Source organism: Tyto alba, unplaced genomic scaffold (genome assembly GCF_018691265.1).
Source record: "Tyto alba isolate M040663 unplaced genomic scaffold, T.alba_DEE_v4.0 Super-Scaffold_23, whole genome shotgun sequence".
Taxonomy (NCBI): domain Eukaryota; kingdom Metazoa; phylum Chordata; class Aves; order Strigiformes; family Tytonidae; genus Tyto; species Tyto alba.
Window position 1 is genome coordinate 39,139 of NW_024881297.1, and position 24,516 is coordinate 63,654.

Here is a 24,516-nt window from a genome sequence, read left to right on the forward strand (position 1 = left end):
AATATTTCGCAATACGCCTATACATATGCATCACCTATCCCCGCTTCGTATTAAAATTAGCATTTCCATGATCTCCTCCCAGTTGAGTCTGCGCAGTCTCTGTCACCCCCCTGGACCCGCAGAGCAGGTTTGTGCCGTTGTGGGGTAATCTTCGCTTACTCAGGGGTGGAGGAGGCTTTTTACTTAAACAGGAGATAGTGGTCGAGCAACACAAACACCTCGTACAAGCTAGGCAAACCCTTATCTCGACTATTTCGTCATCCCCTTCTTGCTATTCCCATATTAACCCTTACATCCCCTGTTCCTATCTAGGCCCTGTATCACCCATATCTGCCTAGCGACCGTCTGCATCACTATCACTTGGAGAACGCTGCTATCACTTCTTCTGTAAACAAGCCTACAAAAAAATTACAATATTACCTTAAAAATACAATATTACCTTTTATCTGAAAGGCTCATCTGAACTCTTCCTCTTTAACTACTGTCCTGAAACCTCTACAATTAGCTGCAGAAGTCTTGAAGATTTAAGAAAATTATGGACAGAGATAAGGCACCTGAGGGCTCTCTGCCTTGTAACGAGCCCCGTGGTGGTTTTGGTGCTGAGCGTGTGGATGTGCAAGGCTGAGAGGAGCTTGCACAAACTGCTCAATGAGTCGGAGTCAGCAGCAAGAGTTCAAGTTTCTTGGAGTATTCCCAACATTACCAACAGAGGCTCGCCATGGACTCATCAGAGCAGGAAATTGCAGGCAGTGATGCCAGTCAAAGGCAACGTGCTGGTGGCTCTGATGCAGTGTAAAGCCTCGGTGTGTTTTATCAAGCCAAATGCCAAGCCCTGACCCCAGCCCCTCAGAAGAGAGATCCTGTCCATCGCATGAGTCTCAGGCCTCTTCCTGGGATGTGTTTCAGGGGGTGAGGCCAAGTGAGGGACAACAGTACGGCACCTCCTGTGCGAGGAGACAACGTGGCCTTGGTGCCATGAGGACAAGGTATCTTTGCAAAATTCTTACCTCAATGCCATCAAACTCAAACTTGACAACTGGAACACACGTATCTTCAACTGCCTGTAAAGGAGAGGATCACTGTGTAAGAAACATTTCTTGCTACTTTAATCTTTTTCCTAAACTATGACAAAATACATAATTTACACTGCTAAACTATTCAGCATAAAGACTGAGTTGCTTCCGAACCAAAAAAATTGGTAGTAAGCTGCAAGCAGTATAGCACTAATACTGTACTAATACTGGCATCAAGAAGCTATTTAGCCAAGAGATTCTGAGGCTGATCATGGATTGTAAGGAACAAACAGCACACAGTGAGCCACCAGGATCAGTGGCTGTAAGGTACTGACCTTGGCAGTGAGGAAGAAAAGTAAGAGATTTCTGTAGCTATCTTACTGCTGGTTAACATCCAGAAAAATCTAACAAATTCTGTCCACATTTCACAGTGTGCACTAGTCTTCTCTATTTTTATTTTCTACTGTGCCCGAGATGCTGTCAGCTGCCTTCCGGCACAGTCTTCAGTTTTGTAGAGCACTTGTCAGAGCTGTGCCACAGCCCGCTGACAGCCCATTTTCAGGTGACAGTCACCTAAACAAAGGCTCCGTAGCTATGCACATGAAGTCTTTCAAATCGTCTGCGTGAGGAAGCCCAGGCTGAGAAACACTTCCCAGGAGCTCAGTTTTACGTGCGAGGTACGCCATGCATGCACCCGAGGGGCATTTTACACAGCAGTTCTGTACGTTCCCAGCACAGCCCTGTGAACTTTCTGGAAAGCTGACAGTGTGCATCCCGGCCGCAAAGGCTCAGGCTGAGGAGCCAGAGAGGAACGTGGCCAGAGGAGGATGAACGAGAGCTCCTAAAGTCTATCCAGAGGAACAGCACGGCCAAGGGACTGACAGGAGCCTTTCCACATCACCGTCACCTTCCTGAGTTTTCAGGCTGCCCCCTCCTCCCCCGGCGTGCATGTCCAGGCCCCTTACTGCACCGGAGATGAAAGCAGGGCTCCCAGGGACAGCCTTGCTTTTTGATACAGCCAACTCATTCTCAAACCAAGGGCAGGGGAGAAGCGGACCACAAAGATTCTTACGTGATGTACAGCCACTGGGGAAAGGAACCAAAAGCTCGACTTCAGCATTTCCATGCTGCATAAGATAGCATTTTAGAAGGCGCTCAGAAACAATTTATTTTTAAATTTTGTCTTGTAAGACATCCTCTACCAATATGAGTCTTTAACATGAACATTCTTACTGTAGAAGTTGCACGATTATCAAGGAGAGCGCTTACTCACTGTTAGGTTTTTTATTTCCTCCTGATGTTTCAGTTTTTCAAAGAACAACTGAAAAAAATCCGATCTTTCTACATGTCTAGGAGCAACACAAACAGCATCTATGTCAGCACCTGCAAAGAGATTCCATTTCTTCTGTTATTGTTAGAAGTCACTTTCAAACATCAGAACTATGAGCAGACAATGAAAGTTCTACCTTGAGTGTGTACTCCAAGCCTGTAAGAATCAAAGGTAAATATTTTGACACCAAAATTTGCTGCTGCTGAAGGGGGAAGATTCTGTGGGTAGAAGAGAAAGCGTTTGCTTTAGAACAGAAGATACACATTGACCTGTGTGCAAGTTTAGGTAGCATGCAGGTTTCTTAGAAAGACTACAACAGCCTCCATAAACAGTGTCTTCTCACTCCCATACTGAGTTGTTAGTCTAACAGGTTGCTGCTGTTTTTCTGAAATGAGTGTTTGCAACTCAAAAAAACAAAAAAAACAAACAAAACCAAACAAAATAGATGAGTAATGTAGCAGCCCTTTCATTAATTTACACAAATTAAGGACTATTATTAGTCTTCCCCACAGCAGATGCACATAAAGGAACACAATCTCTGCAAAAGGCAAGTTTAGTGTCATAGTTTCAAACCACACCGGGTGCTGCAGGCTGTTTGGGGCGAGATTAGTGCCCATTTCCCACCTAGCTCACCCCACAATACGTTGCTTCAGCTTTGTTAGCTGCTACAAGTCAACCCACAGAGCCACTTCACACATTTGTTCAGTGCCCCAAAGACTTCAAGATTGTGAACTGTAGTATCTTTTATACCTTATTTCAATGGCAGTTGCTACAGCTCTACTCAATACTTAAGGAGAAAGTTAAAAGTTCGACTTCAGCATAAATCCTAGTAGTATGGCCTTTAAGAGAAATAAAAAGGTGCCAGCTGTTTTGATAACAGCATATAAAAAACCCTTACCTTGCTCTCACCAAATTCTGAAATCCATTCTTGGAACAAGTTATTCAGCTTACCAAGAACCACCAGCTTGTAAAGGAAACTCATGTTAAGTTTGCCCTGAAAAACCCAAGAGGTTAACGAATTTTACCCTTGTTATACAGGTGATTCAGTTCCTCCTCCTCTTCAAATACCCAAAACGGCTTCGTTGCTGCAACTGGCTTCTGAGTATGGATGCAATCCACATCCTCAGGAGGAGCCCAGCTAATGGGAGAAGTGATTCCATAGTGCCTGTGAGGCTGCTTCTGCAGCCTAGAAATACTGAGGGAGCCAATAAAATACTGAAGTCTTCACAAAAGGGAAAAAAAACAAACCAAACCAAAAAAACGTACCCCTTACTGGAAATCACCCTTCAGCTTACAGGTTTCCAAATCAACTTCTGCTTTTACCCAGCATTAATATAAATGAGAGAAAAAAAAAAAAAAAAAAAAAAGTCCTGCTTACGATTTTTAGATAACTTGACCTAACTTTGAAATCCAAATACTTTTTTAAAAGCATTTGTGGATATTGTGATAGGTAGTACATTGTTTGTTCATCAAAATTCCATTGAAGATAAGGGGGAAGGATGTTGCCACCTGAGCTATGCAGGGCTAATCATATTGCTAAATTGTGTAGGACTAACTGCAAGCGCTTCGCTAAGCGAACAGGGTACAGCGAGATTGTGAAGGGGGGGGTTGAGGGAAGGAAGCAAGAATTACGAGGAGCTCGTGACGCGAGGAAGACACGGAGCCTTCATCCTCATCCCCACGACCACCAGGAGGCAGAGAACGACCCCCCAGCAACGAGGTGTGCAGACGCAGAGCACCCCTCTCGGAGAGACACAGGTACCAGAAGGTGGAGGATATAAAAGGAAAGACTTTTGGGGAGGGGGCGTGCGCCATTGGCAGAGTTGAACTCCCCGGCCGCCCAGCGCTGTTTTGCTTGTTGCCGCTTGCTGAATAAACAATTGAACTTTTAATTGGCTTTGACTCCCATAATTGGGCAATTTGGGGAAACCAGCCTTATAACAACATGACCTCAGATCTTCAGACGGGTTCCATTTGCAATCACCACAGAGGTGCTTCCTTGTAGGACCCACAGAGCCTTCAGCTACAATGAAAGATAAAGCCACTTCCAGGAAACGAATTTGTTATTTGAATCACCACTCTCAACAAAACTTCTTGCTCCACTTTGATCTCCAGATTGATCACTTATGCTTTCAAAGAGCATTCAACACATTTCAGAAATTTCCATAATGTAGCACTGAATGAAATCATGTATGTGCTTTACCTTCCTTTCCTTAACTAGCTGCCACTTCATGAACATACTGAAAATTTTCCCAACAGCCTGCTTTTTTTTCAAGATTTATGCAAGAGCACTTTGATCATATGTTCTTTTTCTCCATTACCTTATGTTGTAAATTCTTACTGTTTGAAGAAACAGTTTTCTTTTTTTAAAAAGATCCTGTTTCCAATTTCCCTGACACTGATTAACTATCAATAATTAATCCATTTTAAGTAACCATGTGATATTATTTGTACTGTGGAGCGCTATTCTTGCTCAGGTCCTAGCCATTACCACATAACATTAAAATATTATTCAGTACCTTTATCTATCTGAATTACTCCCTTAAAGTTTGATCACCCTAAGCACTCCTCATGAGTCTGGTTAAGACGTAGAGGTATTCTCATTGTTTATAACTCTTTGGTGAAGTTATGAAGTTTGCTGAAGAGCTACTCTGGTGTCCACACAGAGTTTTTACCTACTTTGTTCACATTTCCTGTTCATGTTCTCATTGGATTTTTTATTTATTTGTTTCTACTTTTTTCATGGGTGTACCCCCACTGTCTTAATAGTTGTTCCTTCAGTAGGTTCTATTTGAAGACTTTACACTTCTTCAGTTTTGAATGATATGCTTTTTTACTTGGCATTTTCCCCCCTTTTGTTGTTATTTTGGAGGAGGATTCTAGAAATTTAGCATTTGGAGGAGAATTTTGTAAGTGTAGCATTTAGGAGTCATCTTCAAAGGTCAGGAGTGGAGCTTATTAAGCAACATATAGAAGCAAGACTTAAGATCTAAGGCAAGAAGCAAGACTTAAACAAGAACAATCTGATGTCCACAGACAGATGGGAACTGAAATCAGCGAGACTACCAGATCACTTGCGCTAAAGGCTGTCGTGGAGGGTTGGTGGGGAGGCAGGCAACATGATCAGCAAAGAGCTCTGTGAAATCTAGGGGCAGTACCTTTGTAGGCATTGCTCTAACATGAAGGGCAACATGAGTTCCCTTCCTGAACTGCAGTGTTGGCATACAGAAATTTGCTTAGTCCTTTTACAGATTGTTGAATATACAGCAGGATTAGTTTATTAGTAAGGGTCCTTTGAAATTCCCATGTACTGATTAGTCCTAAGATTAGCTCCTTTCCACACACGTGAGCCATTCTGTAAGACATCACAAAATCATTTCTCTAAAATCTCCCTCCCTCTAACATTTCACTGGTTCATGCCAAAATACAAAACCACAAACCCAAATCCAAGTGCTATCTGCTGAAGAGGTACTGCCTGTGGTCTCCTTTTCTTTTCCTGATCAAGGTATTAGCATCATTATCCCACCATTATATTTAATTACGTGTCATGTATTTTTTTGCAAAAGCTTCTCTGCTTCTGCACTTCTACACTTTCCTAATATGATTTTACAATTGCGTATTACAGTCCATGTTCACTGGGAGACACCACCTGTCAGATATGACTCTGACATCAAACTCAACTACCACAGGCCCATCAACTGCTCCATTTTTCCTCAAATTTAATGCTGATAATCAAGATTCGTACTTTTCACTACCATCTGTTTATTCTATTACTGATGTTAGTTTTCCAAAAATATCACCTAACAATATCACCTACCAATTTTCAACTGTAACATTTTTTTGTTACAACAGCAGCATTGAGATTTGCCTCTGTGTGACTCAGACTGAAACATACCTGTAACAGATTATTATTTTTAAAATACAAGTATTCTCTGACCTTGGCAACTTTCCCCTCAACACCTGAATTAGTTTAAACTATTCCAGAAGCCAGATCAAGAGAAAGCTGTTTCTAAATAAGTTCTGTACATCCCATAGTTACAAACAGAACACCCAAATGCCACCTCTTTTTGCCACCTTCCAGTCCATGCTCTGGTACTGAAATATGCCTCACCTGATTCTTCAGAAAAGGACATAAAACATAAGATAACTGGTGAAGAATTTCACTTTAGTCTTTCCCTGCGTAGTCAAAATCTACTTCACTTTTTACAGACAACGTTCCAGAAGGGTCCTTAGGAAACACACACCAATTAATACTACTGTTGTGCATATCCCAGCATGAGAGACATGCTGAAGTCTTACACCACACCCATGTTTATGTACTCACAGCAATGAACACCGAGGGCATCCAACTGTACACAGCACTAAAAACCATTGACCCTCCTATCTCTACTGATCTTGTACTCAAGAACTGAAGTACCTTTGTCTCCACCAATATATCCTTCAGAAGCAAAGAGCACACAAACAAACTCAGAAAAGAGACAGAGGTATCATACCAGATTCAAGTGACAGGAATTCCTAAAGTCTTTAGATTATCACATAAGAAAGAAGTGAGGACCTATTCTTAATTTAAAACACCAACTTAACACAGTTCCAAATGTCACATTTTACAAACTACTGGAATGTAATTCATTAGCTGCTCTTTTCAATTCACAGGGATCTAAAAGAGAAGTTAAAGGAACCCATGCACCATTCCAGGATACTCACAGAATAGATGAGGCTGGAAAGGATCTCTGGAGATCATATAGTCCAAACACCTGCTCAAAGCAGAGTCAGCTAGGGCAAGTTTCTCAGGACACCAGCCAGCCAGGTTTTGAACATCTCTAAACACCAAGATTCCACAAGCTCTCTTGGCAACCTGCTCCAGTACTTAAGCAATCTCACCACAAAACTACATTTTGTCCTGAGTTTGAGTGATTTGGGGTTTTTTTTGGTAGCAGAGGAGGGGGCTACAGGGGTGGCCCCCTGTGAGAAGCTTCTCAGAGCTCCCCAAGCTCCAAGTCGGCCCCACTGCTGCACCAAGGCCAATCCCATCAGCTGCGCCTCTGCGATAACGTATTTAAGAAGGGACGTGGGGAGGAGCAGTGGGACTGGTGAGGAGGAGTTGCTGCAGCTGCGTGAACACCAAGGTGAGTGGAGGAACAGAGGAAGAAAGGAGGGGGGAGGTGTGCCGGAACAGAGACCCCCCTGTACCCTGGGTCTATGGTGGAGCAGACACTGATTTATGGCCTGTGTTTTGCATGGAAGACTAAGGTGACTATGCTCAAAGGAGGCTGGGATCTTGTGGGAAGAAGCAGTTCCCGCTGTTGTAGTTCAGCGCTGGGAGGATTGCAGCACGCAGGGGTGTGCCACGCTGAAGCAGCTTGGGAAGGGCTGCAGCCCGGGGGAGGGACTCACATCAGAAAAAGTTGGTGTCCCACGCCAGAGCAGTGTGGGGAACGCTGCGGTCCGTGAGAGCGACTCACATCAGAGAAAGTTTGTGGAGGACTGTCTCCTGTGAGGGGGGGACCACACTGAAGCAGAGGGGAGAAGTTCCAGAAGTTCCCCCCACCAAAGGTGGAAGAAACAGCAGCACTGACTGCACCTCTCATCCTCTGTCCCCTGCACTGCTGTGGGGAGGAGGTAGAGAATATAAGGAGCAGAGCAGAGCCCAGGAAGAAGAGAGGTGTGGGGGGAAGGTGTTCTCAAGATGTGGTAATGCTTCTCATGGTCTTACCCTGTTAAGTGTTGTTGTTAGTGTCTGTAATAAATTTATGTTATTTTTTTTCTTCCCCTAACAGGTCTACCTTTTGCCCGTGACCATAAAGGGTGATTTTCCCCTCCCTGTCCTATCTGAAATCCCAAGTCCAGCTTATTTTTCCCTTCTCATCTTTGAGGGGGAAGGGAGGAACGAGCAGCTGTGCGGTGCTCATTTGCCTTCTGTTGGCAACATTTCCCAACAGAAAATTTCCATTTTGCAAGTTTTCAGATAAGATTTTGAAGCCTTTTTAATTTTGCTCAGCTGCTTACTGCTCCAAACACAGAGAACAACATCTACTACCCTGACTAGCCCACACCAGTTCTGGTTGTGAGAAAGAGCTTTACCTGTTTGCGAATCTCTGCTTTTCCAGAGCTAAACAGGCTGGAAATTTGTGGATCGACAATCTGAGACAGTAAGTGCCAGATGGGGGCAGTCAGTGATACCTGATACAGACCAATACACTGCACTGAGGAGCAGAATTACAGCCTCAGAAAAAGAGCTCTCTAACATTTGGGAGGAAAACAAAACAAAACAAAACAACAAACAAACAAAAAAAAATCCAAGTACTTTTACAGAAAAATGTTTCACATCCTGGATGACCTTCATGTAGATGACAAAACATTCATGAGCTTCATGTACTGGAGTCCAGACACATACTGGAGATGTTACTGGTTTTGTTACACCTATTTCAAAAAGCAAAGAGGAAAGAAGTAGGTAACTGAGACTCACTCACAAACACCCAACTAGATATCCAACAGCACAAGTCCATTTTCAGGAAAGAAAAACAGACTGGCTTAAAATAATTGTCTTGTTATTATGTGCATTAAACAAATAGAAGAGAAGGAAAGTCCATCTTAATACCATCCACAAGTGAGGAGCTGTAAGGAACTCCTGCAGCAAGTGAAATGATGTAAGGGAATAGCTGTAAATTTAAAAACAGAAACAGAAGACCTATCAGCAGAGAGGCAGAAAGAGGGAAAGTTTTCAAAAAACATTTCTGCAATCTCATTATTTCCATTCTTCCAAGTAAGAAAAACACTACCTGACAGCTACTAAGGCTTTACCTTTTTAAGAACCAAATAATTTACACTAATGAGTTTTAGGAGAGATGAAGCTCTCTCTGAATTGCAAAGAATGCTGCTCAGTGACATGTTAGAGAAGCAGAGCAGGAGCCAAGCACCAGTTGGAGGAGGAGAGCATACCTGAGGGGGCTCTTTGTGTGAAGGAGGAGCGACCTTGAAGACCTCTGGACTTGGACAGGCACCAGCTACAAAAGGAAGGACAGAGAAAGCACTGGGCTCCAGCACAGATGCTGACCTCATTACAGGAGATTAGTTTCTATAAAAAACTGTCTCTGTGGCCACACTCTTACACAGCAGCTCCACTCCTTCTGGGAAGCATGATCCTATCCGCTGTATTCCAGTCTTAGCCTGGTCATGATGCTATTCTAAATTTCTTTTATTTTCTTGTGCTTTTCTAGTCACTTTTACTTCACTGCTTTGAAGATTCTTGGAAGTCTGAGAACAAGAAAACTGCTTTCCTCACAGAAGGGACACAGAAGGAGCTGGTGGTTTTTGCAACAACAGACACCTTGGCACATCTTTAGATAGCAGTGCCCAGAACACTACTAAGGCATCTAGGTGGTCAAGAGGACAAAAATAAATAGAATTGTGTCTTTGAGGGTTTTTATGCCTTTTACAGCAATGAGGAGGTAGTTGAGCTGACCCTGCACCCAAAACCAGCCAGCTCAGTTTCTGTGTCACCTGCCCATTGCCCCTATGTCACAAAGTAAGCAGAAGTAACTGAGTATCAAGGGTAAGTGCTTCAAAACAAACAGAAAACCTTCTGGCCACCAGAAGGTCAGCCTCCTTTCATTGTTTCAGACTACAGATCTCATCAACTATCTCAGAAGTGAAGCATGACAACTTTGTGGAATCATACTGTGCCAACCAACTAAATCAGTCCAGATGCAGCTCTCCCTTCCTGAAGGTGCACTGTTCACAGGCGAGGTGGAGGTAGCTGTGACCAGCAGTCACATCAGATTTGTAGACATGAAGAGCAAAGTTTTTCTTGAACTCAAGTGTATTCAATTGAAAATAGAAACCAGAGTACATCCATAGACCTGTGAGATGTTAAGAGACCCTCCAGACTGCCAGAAGGCCTCAGACCAAGGGCCATAAAGTATCCTGTGATGAACAGCCAGCCAGGCAGGAATGAACCTGCCCTCTCCACTGCAGTGGTCACTTCTGAGCCACCCATGTGGTGACAGCAGCACAGCGGCCCCATCACCAGAGGAGCGGATGGGAAGTGCAAGGACTTGATCTGTAAAATCACTCCACATCAGCCTACGCACTTTACCAGGCTGCTACCTAGAAGCAGTTACTAGCATTAGCTTGAAGTGCAGCCTTACATTAGAGGATGGACTCTGATTCAGCAGAGAAGTGCAATGATTAAAGCAATATATAGTTATTTTTACTAGATAATACAAAGAAAGAAAGCAATTGTCCCATACATTCTTGTAGGGGTACCTACATTTTGGCATTACAGTTGTTTAAAAGACCAAGAATTTATGGGTTTCCAATATTTTTGAAGTCAGTGGTTAATAAAAAATTATTCCACCAAAGCCTATATATTTTCCTCAGAAAGGTGCATTCAAATTCAGTTATTCAACTACAGTACAATTCTACAAGCAAAGCCTTCGGAGTACAGCTCATGAACGCAGGTGACAACCTCACATTTATACCATGCACTTCAGTCAAATGTTCAAATAAAATCATGCAGGATCCCTTGGTAGCCAGTTATTCTAAGTATGGCTGTTCTGCACATAAAACCCCGGAGCCATTATTACTTCATAAATGGAGGGGACAGGACATATGCTTAGTCCTATGCAGGTGCTAGATGCAGTATCTATTGGAAATTTAAGACAGAGAGGAAAGGAACACTTTTCAGCACTAGTTAGTAATGGCAGTGTCTTAGAAGACCCAGCACCAGGCAGAGTCAGAGGATATATACTAAAATCATACCTAAGCTTGCCTCATTTACATACACACCTATCTCACTGGTCTCTACAGTGGCTGAAAGAACATCAAGCATGTCGACAACCCAAAGCTTCAACTCTCTGGGGAAGTTTTCACCCTGCACCTGATATTGGAATTTCTCTTCCATTCCTTTCTCTTCCAGACACCCAGTACAAATGCATGGGAACTGTCACTGTCACAAGCTGACTCAGTCCCAGAGCCACTCGTGTGGGGCCGAGAAGAGTTGCAGCAGCAGGCATAGCACCACGGCAGCAGATCTGTGGAGCTCCAGGCCTTTAGCCAGCAAGCACAAGCAGTAAGCCTGAACTCACCCATGTCTGCTCTGCTGGCACGGCTTTACAATCCCTGCTAGGCCCTCTGCTACAGGAATGACTGGGCTTCCCAATTTGGCCAACACATCTACAAGTCAGCTTAGCAAATCGTTTCTACTGTTGTCCTTGTTCCATCACCTTGGCTTCTGCCTATGCCTCCGTCAGGAGAAAAGCTTCACTCTCCATGTTCATGCCTGCTATATTGAATCTCACCCAAACAGAACTGTGGGTCTAGCTGTGCATCACAGTCATTCGGTAAGTACTAATGCTGAAGACATCACTGCAGTGGTGCCTCAGAAAGGATGAATTAAGTCATCTAAGACAGCTGAAGCAGCTAACACCCACCCTTGGCTCCACTGAACTAAGTTTGCTTTTTCATGGGAACTGTGCATCATCATACACTTAACATCAAGTTTCCCAGTGCTATGTTTGCCAGGCTCCTTTTAGCAAGTAGAACCTTACAAACTGCCCTAAACCTTTTCATCCAATTTTCTCTTTTCTACGCAAGGTCAACTACTTTACTATCCTTTCAGATAAAGCAATATATAAGCTAGAGCACTATGGCCTGTTGTGCAAGTTCAGCATACCTGATAATTAAAAGGATTACTAAATTACCTTCCTGAAGTCAGAACACACCTGGCCTTTGCTTTTCCATTGAATATTTTGTTACCCATGTAACTAAGGCTCTTCCAGTGCTTTGCAAGTGTCAACCAGGGAATCAAAAATAATCACCCTGTCAGTGAGGGCTGTCTATGCAACAGGATGAAGATGCCAAGCCTATCACTGTTCACACTTTGCTTCTGAAAATAGGTCAAACTGCACAAAATTTACTGTGTAAGAGGACAATGTCAGGCAGACCAGCAACATCACTTAAGCACAGCCATGGACAGCCCAGTTGAAGACTGCTTTGTGGAGATTACAGAGCTGAGAAATTGCTTCTGTCACAGAACACATTTTAAAGACTGCATCCACCAATGAACTGTCATTGCAGGAAGAAATGCTAGTTTTAGGAACACCACAAGTCATCTGTAAGGTATCACTGGAATCGCATCTACAGTACAAGTTGTGAGAAGTAGTTAATGAAACCATGATCTTATAGGTAAATTAAGGGCAACTATTCTTTAAACAAGCAGCTCACATACTGAGTAAACACCTCACCAGAACTACATTAAAAGAAATGCTAACACCTTTAGAAGCACTTAATTTAAAAAAAATTAAAGCAAAACCAAAAAAGCTTTTCAGACACATTGGAAAAATTCATCCCACTTTACATTAGCAAAACTCTGGGACTTCTTTCCAGCTTCCTGATGTTCATTTTTTTTCCTCAACCTGCACAGAGCTGCTAGCATTACAGCGAGATCTACAAGCAAACGGAAGCAGGTTGCCTGCAACTTATTTCATCAGTTCTTGTGAACATTATTGTAACATACAACTTAAAACTTAATGTACGCATTTTTCAGTTCACATTTCATGCCTATAGCTGAAAAACTAGATACAGTAATACCAAAAGGTAAATTTCAAGAGAGAACCAGAGCCAGTACACTGCCTGACACTATATGCCAAATATCTAATGGCTAAGGATCAAGCTCTTACACTTATCCAAACAGAACATGAAATAATCCTGTAAATACTAAGCCCCACGCCAGTCTAAACATTAACATCTAAGTGAAGAGCCCTGTACCAACAACTTACACATCATGTCTGACTAGAAACACAGAGCCATTAGCTGCTTCTTCAGGACTGTGATTGTGACAGTGACCAGAGTGTCACCAGGATTAGCCTGGGACATCAGTGAGCATGGAAAGACTAGGGAGCCCACATATGATCTGAGTGTAAGGTGTCATCTTTACCTCAAATCCAGAGAAATATTGGAGGCACTGACTAAACAGATATACAGAAGTTAATTATTTTCTAGCCCTTCCTCTGTTGTTAAGGTTACCTTTCAACCACCCCTCTGGGTTCTGATGTCGTTGACTTCAGTTGGGAAACAGGTTATCCCACGTTCAATCCTCTGCCAGAAAAATGACATAGGCAGCATGTTCCCCTTCCCTCAGTGCCCTTGGGGCTATCTGCATACATTTAAGCCCTGTCCCAATCCTCAGTTATCTTCTGGCCCACAACGTGCAAAAACACATTGTAAAATGGGATATTAGATGGTCTTCCCTGGTTCTCTTTGAAACTCCTCAGATTGCTCTGCCTGGCTCCCAGATGTTCATTTATTTGACTGTTTGAGTTGTTTGTAGCCCCAGGTCTTGTAGTATCACCCTGTGCACCTTCCTTATCAATCCCATACTTCAGATTTTCATACATCTTGTCTTTCAAGGACTCTGCTATCACACCAGTCTTGTACACTATAGCATTAACAAGCACCAGAATTAACTCCCTCTACACAGTACCAAAACACTTGACTGCAACCTACCTAGAAGTTCGTTACACTTGGGCTATAGGACAGTAACACAGAGTTCATTACTTTAGGCAAGAGCACCCAGTCATTAGAAAAAAGCTATGGTTACTTTTGCTTGTTACAGTTGAACTGAAACCAGCTCCACAGACCAAGACAGGTGAGAACAGAGCTGAGATACATGTCAATCCTGAAGCCTTGCACAAACTATAGTAGGTCAGTGGCCTCTTACTACCCATGCCAACAGGCCATCTTCCTTAGCAATAAATCAAGCAAGCACTCTACAAGGCTGTTGGGATCCAGAGCACTGAAGTTTTCCCTGCTACGTCTGCCTTCTTGCCTGGAAAACACTATCCAGCTGCCTACACCCCTATCTCTTATTACCTTTAAAATAAAATTTTAAAAATAATCAAGATTTACCTGGATCTTGCTGGTTCTGAGCAGCTCCCGTACTTCAGCAAGTGGATGGAAAATGGAGTGGTGTCTATCCCAAGAGCAGGTGACACCTGTAGAACAGGGGTGCTCACACCAACGCTGTGACATCCTTAAGGCTATGTTCTTCTATTTGCAGTGCAATAAACATTCAAAGTAGGCACACTTTTCCACTAAAAGGAAACAAAAACGTGACCAAAAAAGTTAAGAGGTAGGTTGAAATATCAGACATATGAATGACTCTTCATCCTAGATAGAACTACTGCAGCACATGAAGTGGGAGAAGGTCCCAATGATACATTCCTTTCCCTCCCTGAGGTGTAGGCCACATTCTGATCTGATCAGCAGGCTCCTGGACTAAGCAATGACCTGCTCTGCTCCAATGGCCAGTGAACAAAGACCCAGAAATGGAGGCTAAGCCCCAAACTGAAACTAAGGAGCACAGCTCCAAGGCACCTGGGCCAGCTACAGCAAGGTGGGATAGCACAGCAGCAAAACCTGCTGTCTCCAGCTACTGCACAGGCCTGTGGCCAGACAGGACCCAAAACTGAATGCTTCACAGCAAGCCTTGGTTTTGGTCCAGCTGCTCATTTCCAGCTATGACCAAACATCCACATGCAAATATCTTTAACCCACTACTCCCTGCTGCCCTGTAGCATTGGAAACTAGACACATGTTCCCACCTATGGATTAAATAGCCTAACACCCACAATGCCAGTATCAATTTTGTCAGCCAACCAAGCCCTACACCAAGGGTGTGCCAAACAGGAGGAGAATTTCTCCCACTCTCCAGACATTGAGACCTCCTCACTTCAGCGTTTAGTTCAGTTAACATGAACTTAGTTCTGGATTGTGAATCAAGAGATTGACAAGAATAACCTAAAAAGCACCCTTGCCTCAAACATATCCAGGCCTGGGAGAAAGCCATTCCCACCACGTTTTTTGCATTTCCAATCCCTGACACTTGGCTCTGCTTCCGTTTTTGGAAGGGTTTAGCTCAAGCTGCATGTCATTTCTGTTCAGACATCTGGTGGTCAAGCTGGTGATGGCAACCGAGCAACAACAGTGCTGTCATCAGACAAGACCTGACCAGTAGACTTGTGTTCACTGCCCACTTGAGAAACAGCTAGTGCATTTAGTCAGCTCACCTCAACGGGGAGGAGAAGTCTTTTTCCCCTCACAGTGACAACTGGTGGTTGCCTCATCTTTCTTCTACCTCAATTAATTTCTTCTATTCCTCAAGCTTCAGGGACTTGCTGGTCCTGAGTCTCCAGGAGACTAAGTGTTAAGTGGGTGGTATACACAGCCTGAGTTACTCCTGTAAATGCTTCTCAAACCCAGGAGAGAACAGGCTGGGATTTTGTCTGCATGCCTAACAGCACACCCCCAAACAACATTAGCTTCCTAGCTGCTCTGTATTGCAATTAGAAGCCTCAGTGAATACTGCATGGTAACTGTGGTGGTGCAATTCTCACCCCCTGGACTGCTTGGTGCTAAGTGTGATTCCACCCACCTCTTTTGGTCTATATGCCAACCTGGAGAGATAAGGACTGCTAATGGCAGTGAATCAGAACCTTAAGGTGCCCCTTTAATGAGCCTGGCTCCTGCCCCTCTCTATCACTCCAAAATAGTTATACCAGTCCATCATCTCCTAACAGCCTGGAACACCTGTACCTGGGATGTAATCAAATGAGAACAACAATAGAGTTGCACACTCATCAAATTCTTGTGCAACTGATGGAAGATACCAGAATGCTTCATTGTTTGAGCTGGGCCTGAGCAAAAATACATGACAAAAGTCCATTATCTTGGACCAGATAAATTGCGACTCCAAGTGAGACCCTTTGAGCTCTCCCGGATTGCAGTGGGCCAGTGACCAGCATCTCCTCTCAGCTGGGACACCTCTCAGCTATTAAAAACCTTAAGGTGCTATCTGCTGCCAGAGCTGATGGAAGGCCAGGGCGAAGTCAACCCGCTAGAGTCTCAACTATTGTCCATTGAGGAATGCCAAGGCATTGTGAGTATTTGCTCTAAACTCAAGGAGGGAACTTTTACTTTGAGCAAGCTTCTCTTTCTCTGCTTACTAGTGTGCGTGGGTACATACTTCATTCTACTGGATCCGAATACTTTTGTCTCATGTGCGTTTGCATATTTTGTGTTTGTGTATGCACATATATATATACGTATTTAAGATACCATACAGTAAGTTAGAGTGAACCATGTCATCTTGGAATCTGTACATAAGTTGCTATTTTATTTTATTATTTTCTACATATTTAAATCAGTTAATGATCAAGTGCTGTTAGCTATTAATAAATTTTGATTTGTTGTTAAATCATCACTGTGCTTACTTTCATCCACGACAGTAACACAAAGTGGTTTTTTCCTCCCTCTAAGAGAGGAAAAAGAGCTGTCAACAAATATTTTTTCCAGCTGACCTGCCCTCATGGGCAGCTGCTGTCCCTGAAAGAGATAATACATAATGCCTTACTGTTACTGTAAGCTACTGCAAGCCCTGTTGTACTAGGAATTTAAAACTACATTTAGGTCAGCAAAAAGGGCTCTAGCAGGTACAACTGAATTAACTAGTAGATCCTAAAATATGTTTCTAAGTGCATAAAAACCTAAAAGAAAAGGTGTGGAGCACACTGCAGTTAAAGCTGATCCAAACACACCACCTAAACTACTGGGAAATGGTCTTGAGTCTGGCTCTTAACCAACACTTTGCGCTTTCCAGACAGCTATAATTTCTGGAAGGTCAGGAAGAAGGAAAAGAGTATTGGCCCTACCCGGGAACTGCCAGTCCCAGTTTCAGTGACCAGTGACACTTGTAGTGTCCGCAGCAATCACCTGAACTCATGTCACTCAGTAGATTGTTTCTTGAGACATCTAGTTAATGACCTAGCTACACAGACGAGCACAGAAAGCTCTAATACACAGACAGTATATTGACATTAGCCTTAGTACTTAAGGACCTAATTGAGAGAACACAGATAGCAGGAAAAAAGCAAACTTGTACTATTTATCTTGTTAAGTGGTTTTCAAGTGGTACTTGATCACTATTTCATTGTAATCTTGAGAGCTTCAAGGAAAAAACTATTAAGCTGCCAAACAAGATGTCAATTTTATTACACTCCTGTCATAGAACTACTCCCAAGCAGGTTTTCTCTGGTAATCTTAAACATTTATGCATTTCAGAAGCTACACACTTCTAAAGCAGTCACTTAGGAAGATTAAACTTATTACATGTATTGGTCTGCTGGTCTCTGATTTGTACTTTCAACACATTTAAAAACATTTTAAATCAGAATGAAGTTACTTGGTAACTGAACAGCATTAGATCAGGAACACCAAGAGACTCTCCAGGAAACAGTCACTATGGACTATCCATTCCCATCACTACCTTTAGCATCCTCTCATTTTGTTATTTCAAGGATTTTTGAGACTTATCTCAAGGATTTCCATCAGAAGAAAAGCTGCTCCTTTGACTTGTCTTACCAGAAACAAATAACCAAGTTGATTTTTACCACCTGCAAATAGGTAAAACTTAAAGACAGCTGCTTTAACAGAAAAAAATCAGTATCATTATGATGATCAGACATCTTTATCTTCAAGTGGTTCATATTTTAATTTCTATCTGCAAAAAGGAGTGTAATATCTCAAAAATACACAAGTATCCTCCATGAGCACTTAGGCGGGACCAATGATCACTCCTTTAAAGGAAGCGGAGCTTCTAAACTCCTGTTCCAAACACAAAATCATCAGACGCACATTACTAATTTAAGATAAATTTGACAGCATTTCTCATGAAGAGAAGGTATCAATTAACCTTAGATGGCTTTCTGATCAACAGGTGGTGTTATTTGGACAGGCCTAGAAAATTAAGGTCTCTCCTTACCCTTGGAAGCATAACACCACATACCTCCATTTTACCTACACTGTTATGATGGTCCCCACACCACAGGCATCATCAGATTTCCTGAAAATCTGGTTCCTCATATTGCACAGCACTCATAGCCCAGATGCACAGTGGGAGAAAAAAAAAAAAAAAAAAAAAAGCAAAGTACGAAAGAGTGAAATATAGCAAAAATTAATACAAGTAGCTGAGATCCAAAAGCCAAATATATCACTGACAGCTATGTACAAGTCAAACCTTAACAGACCAAAAAGTAGAAGTTGCTCTTTGCCTTTTTGGTTTACTTTTCAACTACACTGCTTAGCAAGTGGATGACACACCCTGAGCCACAACCTGTTTGAAAAGCACCACACAAGAGAATTATCCTACAGACCCATTTTACAAGTGTTTTAGTAGTCTACTGGGACACAGATAGGAGGCTCTGCCTTGGTACTCCACAGCTGCTCTGAAATGCCTCTGAGTGGCTTACCTACAGCTTTTTCCATCTGTCTGTATCCACTTCTCTGACAAGCAGCACTAACACCACATCAGCTGAACACCCTGAATATTTAGAATTAGGGTCAGAACAAGGCCTATCACTTTTTACATCATAGCTTATTACATTTCAGGACTTCAGTTCTCACTTTTTTAGGTATAACTTCACTTAAGTTTAACCTAAGAAGAATCATCTGGCAAGACTTAAGATTAGCCCAAAAGTTCCAGTGCATCATCTCTATGTATTAGCTCAATATGTTCTGTTAGTCTTAGTGTGAAAAAAAAAACGATGTTACATCCAAGAACTGACTCTAATTAGTGTTACCTGAATTACCAGGTATTAGATAAATGTTCAAAACAAAACACATGATCCTAAGTGAGTCATCTGAGGTGGATCTGATCAAACAGAATAAACTCTGATATGATCTTTGTAGAGCTCATTGATAAAACCAGTAATGCTAACCCAACCCTCTCCTGCGTCAGCATCTTGTCCCACACTGTTTCTGTCAAATAGGATCTCAACCATCAGCCTCAGAAGGCAAGGAACAAGCTATGCACAGCATGTGATACAGAGACTTTAACATAGCTCAGGCAGGAGAAAAACTGCTGCAAATGTTGCATCCAATACCTTTGTTTCACTGCATATCATTGTGTTTACATGTACCTATTGAAGAGATTTCCATCTTAGAGGATTTGAGAACCCCAACTGCATCTTATTCTCACTTCCAGCCAGCAGACTCAGACAAGGTTCAAGCAGCCATTTAAGCCAAAGCTTAATTAGAACTCCTGGGTCAATAGGCAATGAGGTAACGGTACCAGGTGAGGCTGGCCAGGGCACATACTAATGCCCTTAAGCCTCTGGCACACTCCCAAGACTTCTTAGAGAAGCGTTTTTTCACTGTATTTTGAGACAGAAGGGAAAAGAAGCCTCAAACAGCAGTTCTTCATGCCTCACAGCACATGCTGCTAAAGACATTTCACAGAAGTCAATGATGAAGCAACTGATGATGAGCAGATACTTGAACTTGAGGTCAAAATAGAGCTCAAAGACATAATAGCCAAAGCTGAACAAGAGAGCCACAACTCCATCCTATCTTGACACAACCAAGTCACTTCCCACCAGGTAAGTAGAGCTCACATTCCAGTCACTAACTTAAATGGAAAAATAGTAACTGTATATGGAAGCCGGTATAGAAAGGTACTTTAAGTACATGGCCCTACCAACACCATAATAGCATTTTTACATGCTAAGCACATTTTCCCCATTGAAATTAAATCCAAGATTTCATCTACAAGCCTGAAACACTCTCTCTTCCCGAGAAAACATTTCATGGGCCAGGAACAACAGAAGAGAAGCAATCTGAGAGCAGGACTAAGAAGCACTAGTCTCATAACTGGAGTGCAGCAGCACCAGAGGCACAGGGCAGGAAAACACTTGGCTGCAGCTTGCAGAGGCCATGAGCACTTGTAGAGGACATGTTGCTCACAGGCTGCACAGCACCTCTCAGCGCATCTGCAAAGTATTGCCCAGCCCTTGCCAGTTAAGCCTTGCTGGCACTGAGCATGCTGACCCACTCCTACAGGCAATACTGCCATAGGACTAACTCCAGCCAGGGCTAGAGAGCACCCTTGAGACAATTAAGCAGAGTATCCTACTAACAGAAAGACTTACTCCAGCAGGTCTGGCCTGGGGGCACCAGAAACAGCCCCGGGGCCTCCCCTCTGTGCCCTAATGTGTGGGATATGGGCTCTGCTTCAAGCCCTAAAATGTAAAACTCAGTCTGTTTCTGAGCCTAGAACTGGCCTAGGATCTGGTTTCAAGCCCCCAAACACCACACTTGGGCTCTTATCTCGGCTCTAACACTGGTTGTAAGAGCTTTGTGTTGAGCCCCCAAATACACAGGAGCAACTTAGTCTCTGTTTCTGAACCCAAACACGCAGGGCTTGGTCTCTGTTTCAAGCCCCACAAACCAGCACTTGGTCTCTGTTTCCAGACTTGAACATGGGGAACTGCCTCAATATCCCTATGCCTGAGCCCCGTTCTGTGTCTGTAAAAATCAAGACTGAGTCTCTGTTGCTGAGCCCTACATCTGGTCAAGTAAGCCTGGTTTCAAGCCCCCCAAACGCAGCACTTAGTTTCTGTTTCCAGACTTGAATGTGGGGAACTGTCTAAATCCCGTGTGCCCGAGCCCCAAACCAGCCGCTGAGCCTGGTCCCGAGGCTGCAAAACGCAGGACTTAGGCTCTGGTCCAGAGCCCTAAACCGGCCAAATGAGCCTGGTTTCCAGCCCCAGACACACAGGACTTTTAGTCACCCTTCCCAAGACACGAATATGTGTCACTGCCTTGACTCTGTGTGCCTGACCCCCCAACCCCACAGGCTTCACATATGGTTGATGAGCACCAAACCAGTCCCTGAGCCCAGGGCTGAGTCTGCCAAACACAGGACTTCGGCGCTGTTCCTGTGACCCAGAACCAACCCAGTGAGCCCAGTTTCAAGAGCCACTGGGCAGGACCTGAGCTCTGTCTTAGGGCCAAGCTTGGGCCTTCCCCAGCAGCCACGGTCAGGCCTGGGGCTTGCTCTTGGCTCCGCAGCACCCAGTCAGGGCTGGGTCCCCACTCCCAGGGGTGCTGGGTGGGCGAGGGGATGGCTGCGGTGCTGGGTGGGGGGCCGGAGAGCAGGAGGGCCCTGGCCCCAAGCCCCCCCCCACCCCCCGGGCAGAGCCCTGAGCAGCTCAGCAGAGCCCCCCAAAGCTGGGGAGAGCCTAGAAATCAGCCCTGAGAGGGTCCTGCTGGGATTCAGGAGGAGCTGAGGCACCAGCTGGAGGCGTGTGCTCCCCCCATCCCCAGCACCCCCTCCGGAAAAAGATTCACCCCCTTTGGGCTGGGGGTGCCCGGACTCACTGTGCCAGCAAAGCCCAAGCGCATCGGAGCTGCAGCAAATCCTTCTGTGCCGCGAACATCCCCAGAGCCCCCAGGGATGTCTGCAGCCCCCCTGGACACTTTGCTGCAGGGATCCTGACAGGGGGAGCCCAGTCAGTCCCCATGGGTCCCCAGACCCACAGCTCCTCGGTGCATTGCCGGGCAGTCCTGGAGGGAAACGGAGTCCAGACGCTGCCCTGCGGCAGAACAAAGGTCCCTCTTGCAGCCCCCATTTGTCTGAAACACCCCAGGGGAGATCACCGACAGGCAACCTGGCAGAGCCTGAGCCTGGCTTGCTCTAAAGGGCCAACTGGTTTTGGGGGTGAATGAGCAGCGGAGAGATGCCCAGCTGCCACTGTGAGGCAGGGTGGACTTCAGCATCCCGCTCCCATTTGCTGTCCCTTTAGCCCTCTTGTCCTTCACCCCAGAGGATCTGGTCTTGAAGGGGAACATCTGGTCTCGAGGGGGAGTGGAGAAAGAAGGGCCAGGAGGCTGGGCAGATTTGGGGTCCAGGGCACAGCGCAGCAGTTGGATTTCCATCCTTCCATCCCTCCAAATTTGCTTCCCTCTCTGCAATGCACTCCCCAGGCAGGACTGGCGATGATTTCAGCTGGATTTTTCCCTGGTTCCAGGCTTGACTCTGGACACCAAAAGAGGATAACTTGTTGAATTTTCAGTTTTCAGGGGGGTAACTGGAAAGCCTATCTCTAAGGAGACCCTGCAGGAAACCCCGCAGAGCTCCACAGTGCTCCCAGCAGAAATTTGGGATTGGGTTGGGACAGATGTACTCAGGCACGGTTTGGCTGTTGAAGCCTGGCTGCCAGGACCGACCCCTCATGCTCAGCCAATGTGCTCGTAGGTGTCACTCCCCCAAAACCAGAGACCCCAACCCAGCTGCTGCAGGGGCAGGAATTTAACCTGATGCTGTACAGTTTGCTGAGGCACCCTCTGGATTTGCGCTTCCCAGGATAACAGCCAATACTTCCCAGAAGCATTAGACGCTGCCAATCCCCCGGTGTTTGACACCCTGGCGTGGCAGGGGTGTTCATTGATGCTGCCCACACTCATGGAATGGTTTCTTGGGGAAGGAGACCTGGAGGCACAAACTGGCACCAGTCTGCTGGTACTGGTGTGCGCCGGGGCAACCCAGCCTGGCGTCTCATTAATTATTACGCCTGACAAAGGTTGTTGTTCTAGCAGTTGGAAGGCACCTACCTCCAAAATTCAGCCCTCATGGGGTGCATGGATGGGCATGACCTGAGCTGATGCCGAGCAGGGATGGGAGGCAGGATCACCTTGGTTTCATCAAGTATGTGTTTATGTCTGTGCTTGGATATTTTCTGATGCATTTCTCAATCTCACTTGGATTTCCCCTTCTCTGATTCTTCATGAACTTCACCTGCTGAAAAGATGAGACTGGAGAGAGGGGAAATCTTGTATATGGGGCATCTTATATACGTACCTTACATATGCACATCTCCTGTAATTGGGCATCAGGTACACACACCCTATAGAAAGGGGAGCCTTGTTGTATTACAGAGAGGGACAGTGCAGAACCCAAATCCAGGGGGATGAAGGCACAGTGGGTTGGTGATGGCAGCTGCCCATCCCAGAGGGGTCAAATGTTGGCAGGGGGGAGGAGGGGGTGAAGGGGGCGGTGGGAAGAGGGCACAGACAGGAGGTCACCACTGTGCCTGGGGAAGGAGGGCTGGCTGGTTTCAGACTAGTACACCACCAGTTTTCATAATTTTTCATATCCTGATGAGTTGTTAAGCATCCCTTTGGATTGCAGTGATTTTACAAATATCTTATATTTCCTTTAACTCATACACAGGTTTTTATTCAAGACAGGCAGAAGAGGTGGCAATTCAACAGCATGCTGCAGGGAAATTACGGCTTGAATCATACAGGTTAGACACAAAAGAGACCAAATATCTGTGTTTATACCCAAATAGGCCATTACCCAAGTTTCTTCTGCAAGCACAGTGTAATCAAACCCTTCTCTGATCTCTAACAGCTCTGAACCCTCTGAGCATTCACACTGTGTTGCTGCTTCTGGTTTTACTGTTCCCTGAGTCTAAAAACGTTGTCCCCGTACTGAAGAGCATCTCAGCTGGCCCATAGGCCTAGATGGGATGGCTGGAAGGGGAAAAGCACCTTTAGTCCCAGTAAAAGTAAGAAAACCCATTTCTCCACACACCTGGAGGTACACAGGGCCCTGGTCACCTCTGTTTAAACCTCTGTTTTAACTCTGGGTTAAAAGAATAGAAACTTAAAAACGAGAACACAGCTATTGCAGGATTGTCCCAAGAAACAAGCCCACCACTGCACAATTTGGAGGGTGGTCCATGACTAGCAGCAACCAGCACAAATGCCACTTGCCCCAAAGAGCTGCAAACTCTCTGTATGGGGAAGGAGCAGCGCATGCTCTCAGAAAGTGGCAAAGCCTCGGGCCCGCGCATGCACGACCCCCAGCCATCGGTCATTTTGTGGTGGGAGTCACCCTGACCCAGTGCCGGTGAGAAACGGTCATGGCAGAGCAGGGCACCACATCAGGGCACCGTCGCCTTCGTGGAGCAGTTGTCCCCACCTAATCACCGCCCTGGGAGAGTTGCGTTCACTTGCACCCCAAAAATGCGGGCTCCTTCCTCTCACAGGGCTGGGAGGACCATTTAGTGGCCCGACGGCACATGGATTTGCCACCCACAGGACGGTTTACCCAGCCCCTCTCCTCTTGTTGTTCATGTTGTTCATCATCCAGGAAGACCCTGCCCGAGGTCCCGCAGCAATGCACCCTCGTTTTGCCCAGTTAATGATTAAATTTGGGCTGACTTTGGAGGTGCCGGCACCCAGGCTATGGCAGGCCAAGGATGCTCGCCCTCTGCCCTGCCACCGGGATTAATCATTCACCCAGCAATTGGCACCGCATCCGTATAAAAGCCA

At 44.9% G+C, this 24,516-nt stretch overlaps 1 long non-coding RNA gene across 1 annotated transcript; it reads right to left on the minus strand.

The window, feature by feature from the left end:
- Nucleotides 1-1,732: 1,732 nt before the first annotated feature.
- LOC122153798 lies at nucleotides 1,733-2,502 on the minus strand. The gene is made up of 3 exons (XR_006165681.1): nucleotides 2,480-2,502; nucleotides 2,287-2,396; nucleotides 1,733-2,099 (listed from the first exon to the last, which is right to left on the minus strand). It is a non-coding gene; the product is annotated as an uncharacterized LOC122153798 (long non-coding RNA).
- Between the last annotated feature and the right edge of the window lie 22,014 nt (nucleotides 2,503-24,516).